Below are 20238 nucleotides of genomic sequence, written 5' to 3'. Positions count from 1 at the left end.
GAATATAGGCATGTAGGTGGAAGATCAGACCTACCATAGGCACAGGGAATCTGCTAGAGTAAACAGAAACTAGTGGAGTTTTTAATAGCCATGTAGGTGGCATGACTGACTGGAATCTGACAGAGCTAGTTTTTTCTACCTACAAGACCTCACTCACCCATCAAACATTTACTAAGAGTATGGCATTATAGAATGCTGGGGCTAGACTGGAAAAGAAGAGAGATCTTCATAAGTCTTGCACTTTAATCGCAAATTCCTGCCAGAAGGATGTGCCTATAATACATATCTCATGGGTATCATCCTTTAAACATTCGAAACCAGACATGAATTAAAAGAAAGTAACAAGATCAGGTGCATTTAGGCTGGTATGGAAATACAGATTGATGGAACAGTATAAAAAGCCCAGAAATAAGCCCACACACCTATGATCGATCAATTAATCTATGACAAAGGAGGCAAGAATATACAATGGAGAAAAGACAGTCTCTTCAATAAGTGGTGCTGGTAAAACTAGACAGCTACATGTAAAAGAATGAAACTAGAACATTCTCTAACACCACACACAAAAATAAACTCAAAATGGATTAAAGACCTAAATGTAAGACCGGATACTATAAAACTCCTAGAGGAAAACATAGGCAGAACACTCTTTGACATAGATCGCAGCAATATCTTTTTGGATCCATCTTCTAGAGTAATGGAAATAAAACAAAAATAAACACATGGGACTTAATTAAACTTAAAAGCATTTGCACAGCAAAGGAAACCATAAATGAAATGAAAAGGCAACCTACAGAATGGGAGAAAATATTTGCAAGCAATGCGACAGACGAGGGATAAATCTCCAAAATATACAAACAGCTCATATAGTTCAATATAAAAAAAACAAACAACCCAATCAAAAAATGAGCAAAAAATCCTAACAGACATTTCTCCAAAGAAGACATACAGGTGGCCAAGAGGCACATGAAAAGATGCTCAGCATTGATAATTATTAGCGAAATGCAAATCAAAACTACAATTAGGTATCACCTCACACCAGTCAGAATGGCCATCATCAAAAAGTCTACCAACCTATTTACAAAACATAAATAGAGTCACAGATGTAGAAAAGAAAATTATGGTTACCAAGGGGGGAAGGAGGGGAGGGTTAAATTGGAAGGCTGGGACTGACATATACACACTACTATATATAAAACAGATAACTAATAAGAACCTACTGTATAACACAGAGAACTCTACTCAATACTCTGTAATGACCTATATGGGAATAGAATCTAAAAAAAAAGTGGATATATGTATATGTATAACTGATTCACTCTGCTGTACAGCAGAAACTAACACAACATTGTAAATCAACTCTACTCCAATAAAAATTAATTTAAAAAAGTCTACAAATAATAAATGCTGGAGAGGGTGTTGAGAAAAGGGAGCCCTCCTATACTGTTGGTGGGAATGTAAATTGGTGCAGCCACTATGGAGAACAGTATCACAGTTCCTTAAAAAACTAAAAATAGAGCTACAATATGATCCTGCACCCCCACTCCTGGGCACATATCCAGAGAAAACCATAATCCGAAAAGATACATGCACCCCAGTGTTGGTCGCAGCACTATTTGCAAGAGCCAAGACATGAAAGCAATCTAAATGTCCACTGACAGATGAATGGATAAAAAAGATGATATATTTATACAATGGAATATTACTCAGCCATTAAACACGAATGAAGCAATGCCATTTACAACAACATGGATGTACCTAGAGATTATCATACTAAGTGAAGTAAGGTAGACAAACACAAATATATGATATCGCTTATATGTGGAATCTAAAAAAAACCATGAAACAAATGAACTTATCTACAAAACAGAAATAGACCCATAGACATAGAAAACAAACTTATGGTTACCAAAGGGGAAAGGGGAGGAGTATAAATTAGGAGTTTGGGATTAACATATACACACCACTATATATAAAATACATAACCAGCAAGGACCTACTGCACAGCACAGGGAACTATATTCAGTATCTTGTAATAACCTATAATGGAAAAGAATATATATATATAGGTATGTGTATATATATATATATATATATATATATATATATATATATATACACACACATATATATATATACATATATATAAAAAATTGAATCATTTTACTGTACACCTGAAACTAACACATCATAAATCAACTATACTTCAATTTAAAAAAAGGAACACAATGTTCACAGTAGAATAAAAAAGTACTAGTGAACTGAAAAAAAAGGAAGTTAAATTGCAACACATTGCTGACATAACACATCTCCTGAATAAGTCAATATATATTTAGCTTCTCACCCTAGCTGCCAGAGAAAGGAAAGAGTATGCTCTCTGTGGAGGGAAAACTTTTCTCTGTTTTTTAAAAATATATAATACCTGACATACATCCACAAATTGCAAGACATGCGAAGAAACAGGAAAATATCAACCAAAATCAAGAGCAAAAATAAGAAACAGAAGCAGACACATAGCATCAGAGGTTAGCATTAGTAGACAAGGAATTTTAAATGATTATTATAAATATGTTAAAGAAAAGAGAGGCAATAATAAACACAATAACTGGAAAAATAATAATTTAACAAAGAAGTAGAAACTCTAGAGGGAAAATCAATTGGACATTGTATAACTGAAAAATAAAATGTTTGAAATTAACAATTTTGGAATGGATTTAACAGAAGGTAGACAGCAGACTGAAGTATCAGTGAATTTGAATTCAGGTCAATATAACTTATAAAAACAAAAGCACAGAGATAAAAAGAATGGGAAAAAAAAGAACAGAGCATCAAATAACTTGTCCCACAAACACATAAGCTGTAATATCAGTAGAACCCATATTTTTCCTTTCAAAAATGATGTCTCCACATATACAATAGTATGGGAGGGGAGAATAGTCTTTAACAGTCTTTTTTTTTCTCCTCTCTTTCGTCCTCAAGGAGAGGGTTGTAATGCTATTTTTTTTCTCTCAGATATAAATTCCTTGAGTATATTCATTAAACTAATATTTATGAAGCTCCTACTGTGTTCCAGGTCCTAGAGATATATGTCAATAACTACTACATTCTAGAGTATGCAGATAGGGCAATGGACAAAATAAATACACTCTCCATGTGCATGCATTTTACTTCCAAGCAGAGGGAGACAAGAAATAAAATTGTGTGTCTGTGTATGTGATGATATGTGTTTTTATCAAAAAAGTCAAGCAGTAAAAGGAGATATAATGTGCATAGGGGACAGGGGACTGTGTAATGTTTGAGACAGGATGGTCTGGAAATGCTTCTCTGGTGAGTTGACATGTGAGTAGACCCTTGAATAAAGTGAGGTGACATGCATGCCATGAAGATGACTTGGAAAGTGTTGTCAGCAGAAGGGATAACGAGTGCTAATACAGTGAACCAGATGCATTCGCGCTGTGTTGGAAGGCCAGAGAGTACAGCCTGGTCCAGTGGAGAAATCAAGGTGGAGCAAAGTAGAAGAAAAGCAAAAAGGTTAGTTGGAGCTAGATCTATCAAAGGAGTTAGGCCACGATAAGAACTTGACCTCTACTCTAAAGGATGTGGTGGGGGCCACCTACCTGGCATATTTGAAAAAAACCTTTCTATCCTTTTGTAGAAAGGCAGAATGGAAAATGTAGAAACAAGAACAATAAGGAGTAACTGTCTAGTTAAAAGATGCTGGTGGCTGGGCTAGGATGGTGGTAATGGAAGTGGAGAGATGTAACCAAAATTTAAATATAATTTTTAGATAGTATCAACAGCATTTAAGTATAGATTCAATGTGAGGTAAGAGTGAAAAAGAGGAATTCATGAGTTACTTAATGGCTGTTTCAAATGTTAGTGGTAGATAATTTCCATCTTGTTTGTGAACTGGCAATGGTTTCCTAGAAATGTTTTTGAAAAGAAAATTTTGAGTCAGAGTAAAAATAAAAAGTGTTGAAACAATTAGTGATGTTGACCATGTGTCAAGTGGAAGAAAATACTGGGATACACGCCATGTATCTGTAATCCTTAACTGAGACTATATAAGCTAAATTTTATTTTTATTCATTGATCCATCTGATTTTTCTTCCCTTTTCTGTACTAAAAGTTCTTCGGTGACCCTATTTTGCTTTCATTTATCTATAAAACTGCCAAATATTGAGTTTGTTAACTCTTTCAGAGATTCATTGTTTTTTATTGAGGTAAAATCTACATAAATGGAAATGTGCAGACCTTAAGCGTACAATTTGGTGAGTTTTGTCAAATACACACAAAGACACACACACACACACACACACACGTAACTGCACTTAAAGAAAGTTTTTAAGAAAGGTAATATTTTCCCATGTCTCTGGTTAGTCTCAACTCCCCCTTTGTAATCACTATTCTGATTTTTATTACTTTGCCTGATTTCAGATTTAGTTGGTCTGGCTTCTTTCACCCAATATAACGTTTTGAGATTTCTCCATATTGTTTTGTGTATCAGTTGGTTTAGTTTTTAAAATTAATGCTGAGTAGTATTCCTTCAAAAAAAAAAAAAAAACTCCCAGTATGTTTATCAGTTCTCTTGTGGATTGGTGTATGGGTTGTTTCCAGTTTGGGGCTATTAAAAATAAAGTTGCAATATACATTTCTGTACAAATAAAATTCTTCATTTTAATTTACCATAATTTATAATGTGTTCTTAGGGAGCCAGAGACAAAAATTAGGGCTATACAAAATGAGTTCATAAAATCCCAGATAAAGCCAGAATCCTTAAAAGGAGACCCCCCTCTTTTCTACTAAAATAAAAATTATCTTAAAAAAGAGAAACATTGAAGAAAGCATGTCTGTTTCAGGTTTCTCCCTAGTAACAATTTTTTAAAGAAATATAAAATTCTCTCTTGAGTGTTTGGAACCATATCTAGCTCTTGCACAGGTTTTGGGTTATAATTGATGCTATCAGGGTGTTCTGAATATCTTCAAACTGGATTTTAATTTTAAAGTATTTTGGATTGCTTGTTTATCCAGGCACCTAACTGAAGCAAAACCAAATCCTTACTGGAACTAGATTGATGTTTAAAAGCACCCCTCAAAGTCTACTGTAAAGTTCCAAAGAAAATATCTTCCACCTTCCCCTACACACACATACACAAAGGACACACTTGAGGAAACAAGATACCATGAATGAGAATAGATAGAAGCAACAAACTGAAGAATTAGTCTCACAAAGTTTGAAGATATTGGAATTATCAGATAGAGATCATAGAAAAGTTTGTTTATTGTGACTGAAGAAATCAAAGAGGGCATTGAATACATGACTAAAAAAACAAAAACAAAAGACAAAATAAGACCAGACAAGTATGAAGAAGACCCAAATATAATATCTAAAAAAGAAAAAGTATAATAATTAAAACTCAAATCTTAGTATGTAGGCTTAACAGGAAATCAGACATACTTGAAAAGGAAAATTCATAAGCAGGAAATTAGATTTTTAAAAATGACATTGAATGGAGCATAGAAGGATAAAGAAATGCAAAATGTGAAAGAAATGGTAAGAGACCTGGATAATGCAATGAAACTTTCAAATATACACAGTTTCAGAGGGAGAGCATAGAGAGCACATAAAGATGTGATATGTGCCACATAGCACAGGGAGATCAGCTCGGTGCTTTGTGACCACTTAGAGGGGTGGGATAGGGAGGGTGGGAGGAAGATGCAAGAGGGAGGAGATATGGGGATATATCTATATGTATAGCTGATTCACTTTATTATAAAGCAGAAACTAACACACCATTGTAAAGCAATTATACTCCGATAAAGATATTTTTTTAAAAAAAGATGCGATACGTGCATCTCATATTTCAAAATTATAAGTTGGCTTGTTTTTCCTTACTCACACAATTTTTAAAATTGAGATATAATTCACATTGCTTAAAATTTATCCTTTAAAAGTATCTAATTCAGTGGTCTTTACTAAATTTACAAAGTTATGCAATTATCACTACCTAGCTCCAGAACATTTTCATCAACCCCCAACAAACCCCGTAACTATTAGGAGTCACTCTTCATTCCATTTTCTGTCGCTGTGGAATTACCTATTTTGCACATTTCAAATAAATGGACTCTTCCCATACATGGTCTTTTGCTTCTGGCTTCTTTCACCTAGTGTAATGTTTATAAGGTTCATCCACATCGTAGCAAGTGTTAGTACTTCATTCCCTTTAATGGCTGAATAATTTCCCATTGTATGGATATGCCACATTTTATTTCTCCATTCATCGGTGGGGTTCGCCATTTGGGTGGCTTCCACTTTTTGGTTACTGTGGATAATGCTATTGTTTTGTTTGTTCTGATGGACCGTTCTACTTCTAAGCTCTAACTAACATCTTTCTCCCAATACTAGTTTTTAACTACCATGTCTGCCCCTAAACCTCAAATACATGTTCTGATACCATGAACCTTGTCCTAGTTAGTTTGTGTTTAGATGTAATGAACTATAAAATACATAATTCCTCTTTTACAAATGGACTTTAGGGAAATCTCCATGTTGGCATTTAGGCTGGATGTAAATACACTCCAAATATCCCATGCTGTCACCAGCCTTATGATCTTTCAAAGGAAAAATTAAAAAGCTAAACTCTTTTAACTCCTACTGAAATGATGTGTCCTGGAATAGATTTCTTATTGCTCTCCAAGGAAATTACAATACGTTATCAAAATTGTATTGTTTTAATTTTCTCCCTTAGAATTCCATGAAGAAGTTTGGACCAAAAATATAATTTTAAAAATCTCTATCAAGCAAAATGATTTTAATTAATTCTTTATTCTTTGTTAGAGATAGCCACTCTGTCTGGTCTAAGCAGCATCTGATTGAGAGAGATTTTAAAAGATGCTAAGGTACAATCGAATAGTTTCACTGAGCAAAGGGAACTTAACAGAATTGAAAGACATGCTTCGGTTCCAACTTCAGTCTTATTTCTGTCCTAGTTCACAAACTTTCAAGCCTGCATTGGAATATGCCGTCCTTTCTCCTTCACTTAACATCTGATGTGGGCAACCAAAGCACTCACAGCTGGTACTGATCAGACTAGGCCAAACACTCAAAAACTTACATCAGTGAAGCAAGGCCGGGGGTCAGACATCCTTGGCAAAACTCACTAAACATTTTTGTAAAATTACTTACAGATTCATCAAGTTACCAGTAATTTTTCTGCATGAATGGGATCCAGAACGCATCTGTGTGCCTGTGTATGTGCTTTTTAAACTCAAGCGAAAAGTAAATAATTGCCCAATTTGCATTACTGAAAATATGGGACCTGAGGGGTGGGTGTGTAAGGGGCAAATTAAGTGGGAGGAAAAAAATGGGCATTCCCAGAGAGAGCTATTCTAGAAGTTACCAGGATAACTTTTAAAAAGAAAATGACCTTGAGAGTTGGAAGTCCATTTGGGGCGGGGTGGGGGGGAAACGGGGCTATGATCCAGAATAAAAAGGAAATGGAGATGCTTTAATTTTGCCCCTAAAGCAATGGAAATTTATTGTGTGTTTGGATAAATATTTTATATTTTTTTACCCCCCTGGTGGGTGAGCTGAAAAAAAAATCCATTTTATGACATTATGGCCCTATTGGATAGAGATTCAGGCCACTGGCAAGAAACATTAGTTTGGTTGGGCAAAAGGTTAGTCCAAAGTTAAGGCAGCATTCTCACTTAGCTGGCTTGTCAAAGGGACTCTTCTACTCCATACACCTTGAAACAAAGGGAAGGTAAAAATTCTTAGGAAACTAAAATCTGTGATAGTTATGTGAGAGAGTTTATTGTCACTGCATAAACAAATCTTGCTGGCTTACCTAAGAAATAAGCAAATCATATAGGGAATGCTTTAAAATTAAAGTTTAAACTCAGGCTGCATTTTGTTTGTATTGCTTCAACAGATCTCTGGGGCTCTCCCCTGGGATTGCATTACCTTTTTCTGTGAGTTGCTCTTTGCACCTTTTGTTGCTTACCATGCCCTCAAATTATTGCACTTGTTTACTGTTTGAACCCATTTCTTTTTGAGAAGGGATCATGTCTTATCTATATTTTTATTCCCAGTGTCTGGCATATAGTAGCTGCTCAATAAATATACACAGACTAAAGCATTCATTGGCAGCAATCAAGATTATGAAAAGACTGTCCTGCAAACCATATTAGTAGAGATTAAGGTAATTACTCCGTATTTAGAATCTTTTCTCTGAGAGTATGTAAATCCCTTGGGTTTGAAAAAAAAATTGTCTGGAAGAGTTCAGTGGATTGGCTTTCCTTGAGAGACAGCCAACATTTTTTTCTCCTGACCCATAATTGGAATAAAGTGAGGACAGCCATTTAGATGTTCTTTCAGCAGTTCCTAAATTAATCCAGACTTACAAAAGAAGGGGGAGAAAGAGACTGGGAGGGAAATGAAGGAGAAGATAGAAGCAGAAAGAAAGGGAGGCAGAGAGGGAGAGAGGAAGATTGGCTAAGAAATTTACTGCTGTGTTTGTCTTAAGACATTAGCACCTTTAATGTAATTGTAATTTTGGCCCCAAATTTTATTTTTACCCCATGTGCCTTGTTTTGAACTAACTCCCAGAACTGTGCCATGAAATACTCCTAGTTCAGCATCACACCTGGGTCCAGTTCAAGAACCTAACTACTTCTAGTCCTCATGCTAAAGCCTCACTCTCATATGCCAGGAAAAATAGCCATTGCCATTCACCATCTGGATCCAATGTACTCTCTTTACTAATTCTTCATATTTTTATAATATTTTACCAAAAAATCACAACGATAAAAATGGAGGGGTAGTACAAATCACTTAGGAATTTTAATAAGAATTCGAACAGAGTAAACTCAAATTTTTAGTTCATACTTTCATGATTTTAACATTATATATGCCTAAAATGGGCAACATCTTTTGAATGCAACTATCTGCTCATCAGCAGCCAGGAATGAACCTGGGATGTATCCATTCTGTAATACGCATTCTGTATTTCAAATACATATTTAATAGGTTCTAGCTTATCATTAATTCTTATTCTTATTGAATTTGCATCATCAAAATGCAATATTTAAAAACAATATTTGAAACTTTTGGATGTGATAATTTTGGTTGCATCTTCTTTGCTCTGTAACTAAGACCATTTTCAGTTTTACATTTATAAACACTATTTAGAATGAGCAATGATCACATTTTTATACACATCTGTCTTCAGCATTTGTCTGATCACAAACTGTATCAGGAAAGTTTGGTGCAGAGACATCATAACAGGTGAAAGAATACTGTCACACATGCTTTTAACAAAATGGGATGGTCCCGTTTTTCTCACAAATATTGCATGGTAATACGTTTCCTGTTGAACGGCTAACTGTGTGAGAAAACCGTATTTCTTTTTAATCCTTAGAAATGTATTGTTGTTCATTACTGATTTTCGAATTTGAGAAAATTTATCCTGGACATCGTAATCTGGATGTTTGTAATCTGAAATTTTGCTTATGCAATGAATTTCGCTATTGGATTAGAGTATAGAGTGCACCTACCTGTCTGTCTGCATTTGGTTTCTGAATCACCTTGCAGCTGTGAAATATCTTCTTCTCTCAGTTTTCCTCTACTTGCCATTATGGTCAGGACATGAGAAATTCTGAATTCAAAATTGTTTTCAATGAAAAAGTAGACTACAGAGATGATGTCTCCAGTCCCCTTTTATATTTTCTCAAAAAGGAAAACTGAAGGATGAAACAGTAGTGATTATTTATTTTAATAATTTATTATCCTTCTAGGTTACTTAATCATTCTTCTGTTTTCTTATTAAGTTTTTAAAGTATATCTGGGAATAATTGATAAGTAATGAGAAAATAATTCCTAGGATGATTAAATAGCAAATGTTTCAAGAAACAGAGAAAAATGAAATCACTAAGAACTTGTAATGTATCTCAGATACGTAAAAGGTTCCAATGGATTCAAATGAGAATTACAAAACAGAAAGAGTTTTGTTCTAGTTTAATAGAAATAGGTGACTCTTTCTCTTTATTCTTCGGAAGACCCCTAAGAAAGAATAAAAGTCATGAAATATCAATACTTATAAATTGAGCTATTCTAAAATAATTTTTAAACTAAAACTGGGTCATATGAATCCTGATGGTGTATTGAGTTAATCAGATACATGACAAATACTTCTTAACAACAGAAATCAGCAGTATCTATTTGTGAGTATGTTGAGACACCCCATCCATACTTGCAATTCTATATACTATTGGGACTAACACTCTGGTGTTCCACTTCCATTTTATTCATTGCAACATTCCTTATAAATCCAATTCAGCATCAGTTTTGCTCTGGATCAGTCCTGAGGACTCTGACCTAGCTCACTGTCCCCACCGGTGGAAGAGCGTGAAAATCTTGATTTGGTAAACAACTTGAGCTTTTGATCTGAAAATAAATAGCTTCCAGGGAAATAGGACCCAAAATATATTTTATTTTCCTGGCTCTGTCTCTCTGTTTTTCCCTCGGAAACTCCAACTGCATACAAATCACCTCCCTCCACGTTATATCAGTGAGCACCTAGTGGGTACCTCACACGTGCTGAAGAAAATGTTCAATCTCTTGCAGGTACAGTGCTTCTCGGTGTTTCTCTATTAGGAATAGGCATGTTCCTGCCACTGGTTGCTGGTCCAAGTGCAAAGTTTCTCTCATTGATAAAAGAAGCCCACAATTTCTTTATTGGTAGATGCTGTAAGTATGCAGGGTGTCAGCACTGTAGAGGAATCAACAATGCCTATTTTTTCTTTTCATACAACTATCCATTGGAGGGATCCCCAAAAAGTATTGTTTAGCTCCTAATGTGTTATAGAGTTCAGGGAAGCAATGTGTCCAGATTTTACGTACAATTCTCTCTTGCTTTCCTTTTGCCCCAGACAGGATTCCATAGAGTTTGGCAGGGCCGGCTTTGAGTGGAGGCCACCTGCAAATACTATTTTTCTCTGAGGATGACTAAAAATATCTAGTTCCTGCTTCTTCACTTAGTTTTGTTATATCCCAGTAGGTTTTCTGCAATCTCCTTTCAAATAGATATCTATAAAATCCCCTTAACTAATTGACCAGATATGTCCACATAAATTTCATCACCACATGCTCCCCCCGCTTGGAAAATTCAGACAATGTGCAAAGTTAATTCATTTGGGCCCATCTAAACATTTGACAAACACACCCCACATTCCTTAAAGGTAGTGGTGCAAAGTAAAAGGCGATGTCTTAAAATACAATCCCTCTGTAGTTAAATCTAAACGAAACTTATTGTTTCTGTCAATAAATGTTACATATTCTTATGTCAGAATTTGGAGAATGACAAAATGTGAAAGAAAATATGGACTGTGTCATACTGTGCTCATGATTATTAATCTGAGCTTGAGATAGACATAGAGAAAAGAGAAGGAATGGTATTTTATTCTTAAACTTGAAATTCATTTGCCTTAACTTTTTATGCTTTGACAATATTTTGGTTGACTACTTAAAACATGTTGAATAAAAATAATTACTTGAAATGTTCAGTTTTACAAAATTGGCATCATATTGTAAATTCAGTTTTATATCCTCCTTTTTCACTTAAATTTATATTTGAACATTTTCCATGTCATTAAACATTATTTGAAAATACAGTTTTAATGTCTTCATAATAGACTATTGTAAAGAAATACCATAATATATCTAGCTAATCTCCTGTTGTTAGACACTTAAATTGCATTCAATTTTTCACTATTATTAAAAAAACATTATAAATAATATTGTATGTTAGTTTTTGACTGCATATCTCGGATTGTTATTTCTCTGGGATGGATTTCTCGGAATAGAATTACTACCTCAAAGTCTATATTTCTAAAGCTTCTGAAGATATTGCCAACTTGCCCTCCCAAATGGGTATATGCATTTATAGTTGGTTAAGTGACTTTCAAACCATGGATTCTAAGTCCAAAAAACTTTTGAAACTCTCTGTTCTCCCCATTCCATGGCTGAGATATTCAAGAAATGTCAAATCAGATGGTTCACTTATTTATTTAGCTGACTTCTTTTCCCAGGAGCATGCAAAAATGTGTTTGCCCTAGCAAAGTCTAGTCTTTTAGCATTTCCCCTGGATTATTAAGATAATGTGACCTAATCAAAAGATTTCATTTAAAAGTGAGAGATTATGCCTCTGGTTGGGTGACCCCACTTATTTAGAAATATTTTCTTCCATTTTTGAGTGTCTGTTTTGGGTAAAGCAAAGTTGCCAGTTGTCCACACAATTTCAGAAGGGAAGGATTATTAATCCTGTTGTTTGTATAAATGTTGAAGATGAGGTTCAGAGAGCTTTGCCCCATGTGACATATACAATATGTGGCAGAGCAATGATTCAAAACCCAGGTCTAATCCTTCAGACTGGGAGAAAATATTTGCAAATGATGCAAGCAACAAGGGCTTGGCTTCCAAAATACACAAACAGCTCCTACAATTCAATAACAAAAAAACCAACAACCCAATTGAAAAAATGGGCAGAAGACCTAAACAGACGTTTCTCCAAAGACATAAAGATGGCCAATAGGCACATGAAAAGATGCTCATCATTGCTAATTATTAGAGAAATGCAAATCAAAACTATAAGGAGGTACCACCTCACACCAGTCAGAATGGCCATCATTAAAAAGTCTACAAATAACAAATGCTGGACAGGGTGTGGAGAAAAGGGAACCCTCTTACACTGTTGAATGTAAACTTGTGCAGCAGCTATGGAAAACAGTATGGAGGTTCCACAAAAAACTAAAAATAGAGTTGCCATATGATTCAGCAATCCCACCCCTGGTCATAAACCCAGACAAAACTATAATTCGAAAAGATACATGCACCCCTATGATCATAGCAGTACTATTTACAATAGCCAAGACATGGAAACAACATAAATGTCCATCGACAGATGAATGGATAAAGAAGTTGTGGTATATATGTATATATACAATGGAATACTACTCAGCCATAAAAAAAGAACAAAATAATGCCATTTGCAGCAACATGGATGGACCTAGAGATTATCATACTAAGTGAAGTAAATCAGAAAGAGAAAGACAAATATCACAATATCACTTACATGTGGAATCTAAAATATGACACAAATGAACATATCTACGAAACAAAAAGACTTACAGATATAGAGGATAGACATATGGTTGCCAAGGGGGAGGGGAGGTGGGGGAGGGAAGGACTGGGAGTTTGGGTTAGCAAATGCAAACTATTATATATGGGATGGATAAACAGCAAGGTCCTAATGTATAGCACAGGGAACTATATTCAATATCCTGTGATAAACCATATTGGAAAAGAATATGAAAATGAATATATATGTCTATAACTGAGTCACTCTGCTGTACAGCAGAAATTAAACACAATGTTGTAAATCAAGTATACATCAATAAAATTTAAAAAAAAACCACACAAACCCAGGTCTATCTGTTTATAGAGCTTCTATGAATTCCTCTGCACTATTCTTCATGTCTAATTAGTGAATTTACAAACTTTTGTGATATAAGCAAAGCTCTTGTAGCTGAATCCTAAGCATTCAGCATTAAATCAGATTGGAATGGAGGGATTTATTACTTCCCTTCTCCATTCAATCATTCACATATTCAGCCCTGTTTATTCAGCATCGTCTATGTGCCAGATCTTATGTGAAACACTGTTCTTCAAGACACCTGGATTTGTAATTCAGGAAGGCCAAATTTATTTTGGTCAAGGAATATTAAATTCCCTACATCTACTATGTCAAAAAGTGCAGCACACCGACAAAGGTGAGCAGGCCCAAATAAACCCCAGGATCTGCTGATGTCAAACTTGACACTCCACATGCTATGATTTCTCTAAATTAACACAGTGAATACTCTGAAGACCCTTAGCTGTTGTTATTTGTCAGGCCTCAGATTTTTCCCCATTTATTTTATCCCAAGATATTTTTGCCTACAACTATATTGTTCAGTGTGTTTAGGATAAGGAAATAGCAAAGTGATGTGATGTATCAGAAAAATAATACCACGAGCAAATGGAGAAAAATGGGGCTGAATCCATATTGAAACCACACTTCGGGTGACATTGATTTGTATCCAGAAATGCCTAAAAGGCTCTCTAGTGATTCTAAATACTTAAGAGCATATTCATTTCCTTCTAGAAGAAACCAAAATTACCCAGTAATTTAATTCTTATTGAACAAGAAATGCACTCAGTTACATACACACATGCATATAAACTCACTGGTTTGGCTTTGCCTGTTTCCATGTGCTTGAGACTGAAGAGTTAGAAATATATTTGCACAACATGAAATGAGGAGGCAAACTTCAGTTATTGTTAGCATGGCCTTGGGCTTCTTGGAATGTCAACTGATCCATCAAGGAGTTGTAGCCAAATTGTCTGTAACTGAATATTTTCTCTTAGAGAAGCAGACAAATATCTCTCATACCAACTTGCTGTTCTCAACAACAGCAATAAAGATACTGGTGAGCTAAAAAATAAAAGAGAGGGGTTGGAAAACATTCACAACACACTTGTGTTCCTTCTCTTCACTCTTCCTTTTTATCTGACTTTATATTCCCATTCCTGACAGAGTTTATTGTCTCCTCAATTGTTTTAGGTATTTTTAAAAATTATATTATTAATATTCTTGTTTTACCTATAGGTAACTAATGGTTGACTACTGACCTGTTTTGGCAGGTGACTGCCATCTGAAAAAGTTTACTGTAGGATGTAAACTATAGTTTACCGTTTCTATTTTTGAACAGCCAACACCTTTCTCATATGAAAAGAAGATAGACTCAGAAGTACACCTATTAAAATAAGAGCGACCTTTGCTGGAAACTACTCTCTTCATCTTTTATTCAGAAGGCCTAGTTTCACAGCAAGAGAGAGGCCTTTCCGGTGCTACAAAAACTTCCCTTATGTAGAAGATTTTCCTCCCAGCTTCTTTGCAGAAAACAACCTACCTGATTTGTACAAAAGAACACTGCTCTCTAGTGGAATAAGGGGAAAGAAATCCATTACCTCATTCACTCACTTTTCTTGCCTTCTTGGCTGCTGCTTACGAAAGGCGGCTGAGCTTTGTCCTGGACTTATGACATGTTATGATATATGGCTACAATTATTGTGATATTATACTGTGAAGTGGTTTTGTTCTTGTAATCAAGCAAAAATCTTTTTCCCCCCCAAACCTTCTTTTGTAAATTGAAACCAGTAGGTCTCTCCATCCCTTCCTTCTCAGCTGCTATCTGTACCCCAAAGAAAAAAGCCTGCAACTAATAATGATTTAATTTACACAGGAACTTGCAATAATTTAACTCATATCAGGTTAATTTGAAAGTGATTAATGGCAGCATTTATGGGGCTGGAAATTTTTAATAATGCTTTGCTTGTGAATTTATGGCATTCGTGTTGCAGACCATGGGCTCCTTTTTTTTTGTTGTCCTTATAGTCTATCTCCCCCATACCCCCACGAGCGATATTCATCCCTCCCTTTCCTGTTCTCCCACGTGGCATGTGTCGAGGGGAAAGGAATAGATTTTCAATGCCACACTTCCTGTCTCAGTGGGAAGGGCTATAAAATTAGTACAAATTTGCTCAGATGGGGGATTCTTTGCCCAGGAATTATTGTTGCCGTACACATTATTTTTTAACAATACATGCAGGGATCGCAGGCTTCCTTGATATCCTTGATCACCGTGCTCACACTTTCTGAGCTGGCTGGCACAAAATGGACTTTCTGGATTTGCGCTAGTGGTTTCATACTGCTGGGCTGGCGCAAATGAGTTTGGGAATGTTTAGTAACAATGCATTCCAAACAGATGCACACATTTTGAGGGATTAAAGCTAAAGCCAGCAGCCCTCCAAAGATTTATCATCAACATGCCCCATTCCTAAGGCCCTGAAAAGTAACTCTGAGTTGGTTCTTCTCTCCAACTTCTCCAAACTTGGGGTCAGAGGGAAGTCCTGCTAGGCTCAGAACCTTTATACGCAAATGCACGTACATATATGATCCCAAGTAAGGGTGCATAAATGCCCAGCCCACCACCATCACTTTTAAATTCGATCCTTTTGCTGATTAGCATAGCAGAGGGTTGCGATGAAAAAGTTTGAGAAATAATTTGAGGAAGCAACTTTTTGTTTCAGAGGTGGTTGGTAATGAAGAGGCCTCCATTTCCTTACACTCCTAGTCAGTAGTATACACTGAGCTTGGCCCATAGCCCACTCAGGTTCTGACCCAGTTCTGCTCTGGTTCTGCGGATCATTATGTACAGTTGTGAGCAGCAGAAGTCAACAGCAAAAAGATAAAAAGTGTTCTGTGAAAGTGAAAAGCATACTTCTTTTTCTCATGTTTAATATTTACTTTATCTCCACCTTTCATATCTGGGCAAAAGTAATAATCTCTAACTGAAAACTCCCTCCAAAAAGCATTGATTAAATTAAGATGTCTTAGAGAGAAGGTAGTAAAATGATGTTTCTTTGAAAAGTTATCTCCTCCAGACAAGAGACGCAAAGCTCACCTTCAAAGCTCTGGTGAGTGGGGCTTTTTGGTTCCCATATTCATGTTTGTATGAACAATGGGACACCACTGTTCAGGTGGTAGATGCTGCCACTGAAAGTAGGCCTTGTGGGGTGGGGGGGGGTGGGGGGGGCGGGAAGAACACTACAATGAGAGGCAGATCCAAGCGTCTTCCACCAGGACATGCTGAGCTTTGAGTCATGTCACCTCAATGCAACTCAGTTTTTTCATCTCTAAGAACTACCTACATTAAGAATTCTAATGGGGATAAGATAATGCAATACGTGAGAGAGATAATATGATGTACTGCACGTGCTGAGGAGTCTGAATACTACCCTGGCTCTATGCCAAAGAAGCCAGAGGAACCCTGTTCTGGAGCCTCTGAAGGCTGGTTTGGTTTCTTAGTCTCCCCAAGCCTGAGTTTCTGATTCAGGAAAATAGGAATAAGAACTACTTCACTCAAAGGGCTGTTGAGAATGCTGGAGATACTGTATGCCAAGCATCTGGCCTAGTACCTGACATACAATAGGGGCTGAACAAATGCTAAGTGGGCTACAAACAAGCTGATAATGAGGGTTAGAGATAGTGCATGGCTAGTATCTAGTCCAGTTCTGGTCATACAGTAGGTGCACAATAAATGCTAAGTGGGATGATAATGATAGTGATAATAATCACAATAATATTGTTGCTATTGATGTTGATGGTGACGATGACAATGACAAAGATCATGATGATGACAGAGAAATGCTGTATGTGATAGCTGCAAAATTTTAGCTGGAAGCAGTGTGGGGTAGTCAAAAAGTCGCATGTATTCGAGTCTGAAAACTGATTCCACTTCTTAGTCATATTTTGACCTTGAACAAGTTATTAACTTCTCTTCTTAGTCATATTTTGACCTTGAACAAGTTATTAACTTCTCTGAGCCTAGATTTTCTCATCTGTATAAAGTTTGGTGCTGCTTAAAGGCGATGTCATTAAAGCATGTAATCCAACTACTGACATCTAATATATTCTGGATATGCATTAGCCCCTTTCCCCTCCTTCTGCCATTAGCATACATATACAGAACAGCTCATTTTGTCTCATTTGCTTTTAAGTTTCAGACACTGGGATGGTCACTTTCTACTTTTTGGAGAGAAAACTGCTCTCTAAAAAAAAAAAAATATATATATATGTATATATATGAACACACACACATGTATATATACATATATATGTCAATTTTTTAATAAGGTCATATACTAAAATGTTAAATAATAAGTAAATTTGAAAAGCCAGATCCATACTAAAGAGTTTCTATTTTTTCTGTTCCTTAATAATACAGGTCTATATTCCATAAATGAGAAAAATCCTTCATACAATAGAAAGACTCTCACTTCATCTTCCCCTCCAAAAAAACAAAAACAAAACAAACAAACAGTAAAGTGGGTATCCCAATATCTAACACTATCAGACACAAATTGAGATTATCAGGTGTTATCTCATAAATTAAGATTGTCTATATAAAGGTAAATACATCTACTGTAATAAACAAACTTCCACATCTCATTAACTTATAAAGCATGTTGATTCTTCAATGGCATAAAGTCTAATTGTGATGGGTTGATGTGGAGGACTCTGTTTCTTGCAGGTTAAAACTATCTTCAACAAGAGGCTGCCAAGGGCATGTCAGGCACTGGTATCCAGCCAACAGATGAGGGGAGAGAGAAGATCATGTGGGGAAGGATTGGCATAGGCCAGGCCTGGAAGGACAGCATACCACTTCACTCACATTCCACTGGTAAGAGCTAGTCATATGGCACTAGTTATATGCAAAGAGAGTAGTGAGAGCAAGAATATCTAGCTGAGAAGCCACTTTCCAGCAACAAACAAACTCTCTGGAAGAGGAGTCTATGGTGGGGAGTTAATCATGTTGGCCAAAGTCAGCTTCTCTGGCCCTCGACTAACCATGTCCTTCCTCCCAAACACAGAACACACTCTCCATTTCCCCAAGGCAGGCAACCCAATATCCCCTCCAAATCCTCCACTCAACTCAAAGTCCAAGGTCTCCAGAAGATTCACAGTCCTTTCCTTCATGTCCAGTCCTGGCTTCTTAGGTCCAGTGGCCTAAGATCTAAAAGAACAATCTATCTGCAATTTTCTTTTTTTTTTTTTAATTTATTTATTTTATTTATTTATTTTTGGCTGTGTTGGGTCTTTGTTGCTGCGTGCAGGCTTTCTCTAGTTGCGGCGAGCGGGGGCTACTCTTCCTTGCAGTGTGTGGGCTTCTCATTGTAGTGGCTTCTCTTGTTGCAGAGCACGGGCTCTAGGCGCGCGGGTTTCAGTAGTTGTGGCACACGGCTCAGTAGTTGTGGCTTGCGGGCTCTAGAGCGCAGGCTCAGTAGTCGCGGTGCATGGGCTTAGTTGCTCTGCGGGATGTGGGATCTTCCCGGACCAGGGTGCGAACCCGTGTCCCCTGCATTGGCAGGCAGATTCTTAACCACTGTGCCACCAGGGAAGCCCCATCTGCAATTTTCTACAGATTTACCATTAAACAAGAATGGTGCAGATGCAGGATACTCACAATGGAAACCTTTTTCAAAGGGAAGATTTCAGCACAGCAACTGTGAAAACCTCCTACCTTGAGGGTAAGAAAGTTTCTTAAATAGCCCAGGATTCTTAAATATACACCTTGTTCAATGTTCTCCATTACCCCAGGCTCAGAACTATCTAGCTTACTACAAAGAATCACCCTTCCCCATGTGACTTAGATAAGACTCACAGATGCCCACTCTTGCTTACCTATGACAAGGCCTGACATAAACTCTCCAAATTCCCATTCTCTTCTCGGAAATGATTAGCTGAACTGTTTGTCCCTATTGACCAGTCTGAACAAAATGCCCGCTAACTTGATTCGACCAGACTTTAGTAGGGCTTCTTTACTTCATCCATGCCCCTGAACTTTGCCTTACTCCTAAGTGCAGAACAGCTCAGCATTAATGGTCCTTTCTGAGAATCAGCTGACTGCAGAGAAAAATATTTTCTGCTAAATTTTGCAATCATGCCCCCTGTTCATCACACACCCACTTTTTTCTTTCCTTGTTTACTCCTGCCTGTAAAAGGAAAGCTTCATGAACTTGGATGTCCATTATCTCTTCCAAGATTTGGGAATTTTTCATCCATTATTTCCTTAAATAATCTTTCTGCCCCCTTTTCTCTCTCTTCTCCTTCTGGAACTCTCATAATGCATAACTTGTTTCCCATAAATCATGTAGGCTTTCTTTGTTTTCTTCATTCTTTTTTTCTTTGTTCTCTGACTGGATAATTTCAAATGCTTGTCTTCAAGTTCACAGATGCTTTAGCTACTTGATCAAATCTGTTATTGATGCTCACTATTGCATTTTAATTTCAATTCATTGTATTCTCCAGCTCTCATTTTCTCAAATAATTTCTGTTTGGTTCTTTTTCGTCATTTCTCTTTGTTCAACTTCTCATTTTGTTCTTATACTGTTTTCCTGATATTGCTGAATTGTCTTTTTTTTTTGCATTTTCTTGTGTTTCACTGACCCCGCCTTAACAAAACTATTTTGAATTCTTTGTCAGACAAATCATAGATCTCCATTTCTTTGAGGTTGGTTACTGAAAAATTATTGTGTCCCTTTGGTCATGTCATGTTTCCCTGATTTTTCATGTT

The 20238-nt window shown here is 36.4% G+C and overlaps 1 long non-coding RNA gene across 1 annotated transcript; it reads right to left on the bottom strand.

Annotated features, from left to right (window-relative positions):
• Window positions 1-10271: 10271 nt before the first annotated feature.
• Window positions 10272-19518, bottom strand: LOC309633149. The gene is made up of 2 exons (XR_014247348.1): window positions 17462-19518; window positions 10272-17419 (listed from the first exon to the last, which is right to left on the bottom strand). It is a non-coding gene; the product is annotated as an uncharacterized lncRNA (long non-coding RNA).
• Window positions 19519-20238: the final 720 nt, after the last annotated feature.

The sequence above is a fragment of the Balaenoptera borealis genome (genome assembly GCF_965194805.1).
Source record: "Balaenoptera borealis genome assembly, chromosome: 8".
NCBI classification, from domain to species: Eukaryota; Metazoa; Chordata; class Mammalia; order Artiodactyla; family Balaenopteridae; genus Balaenoptera; species Balaenoptera borealis.
The sequence above is the reverse complement of the archived record's forward strand: the minus strand, read 5'-3'. Positions and strand labels throughout refer to the sequence as shown.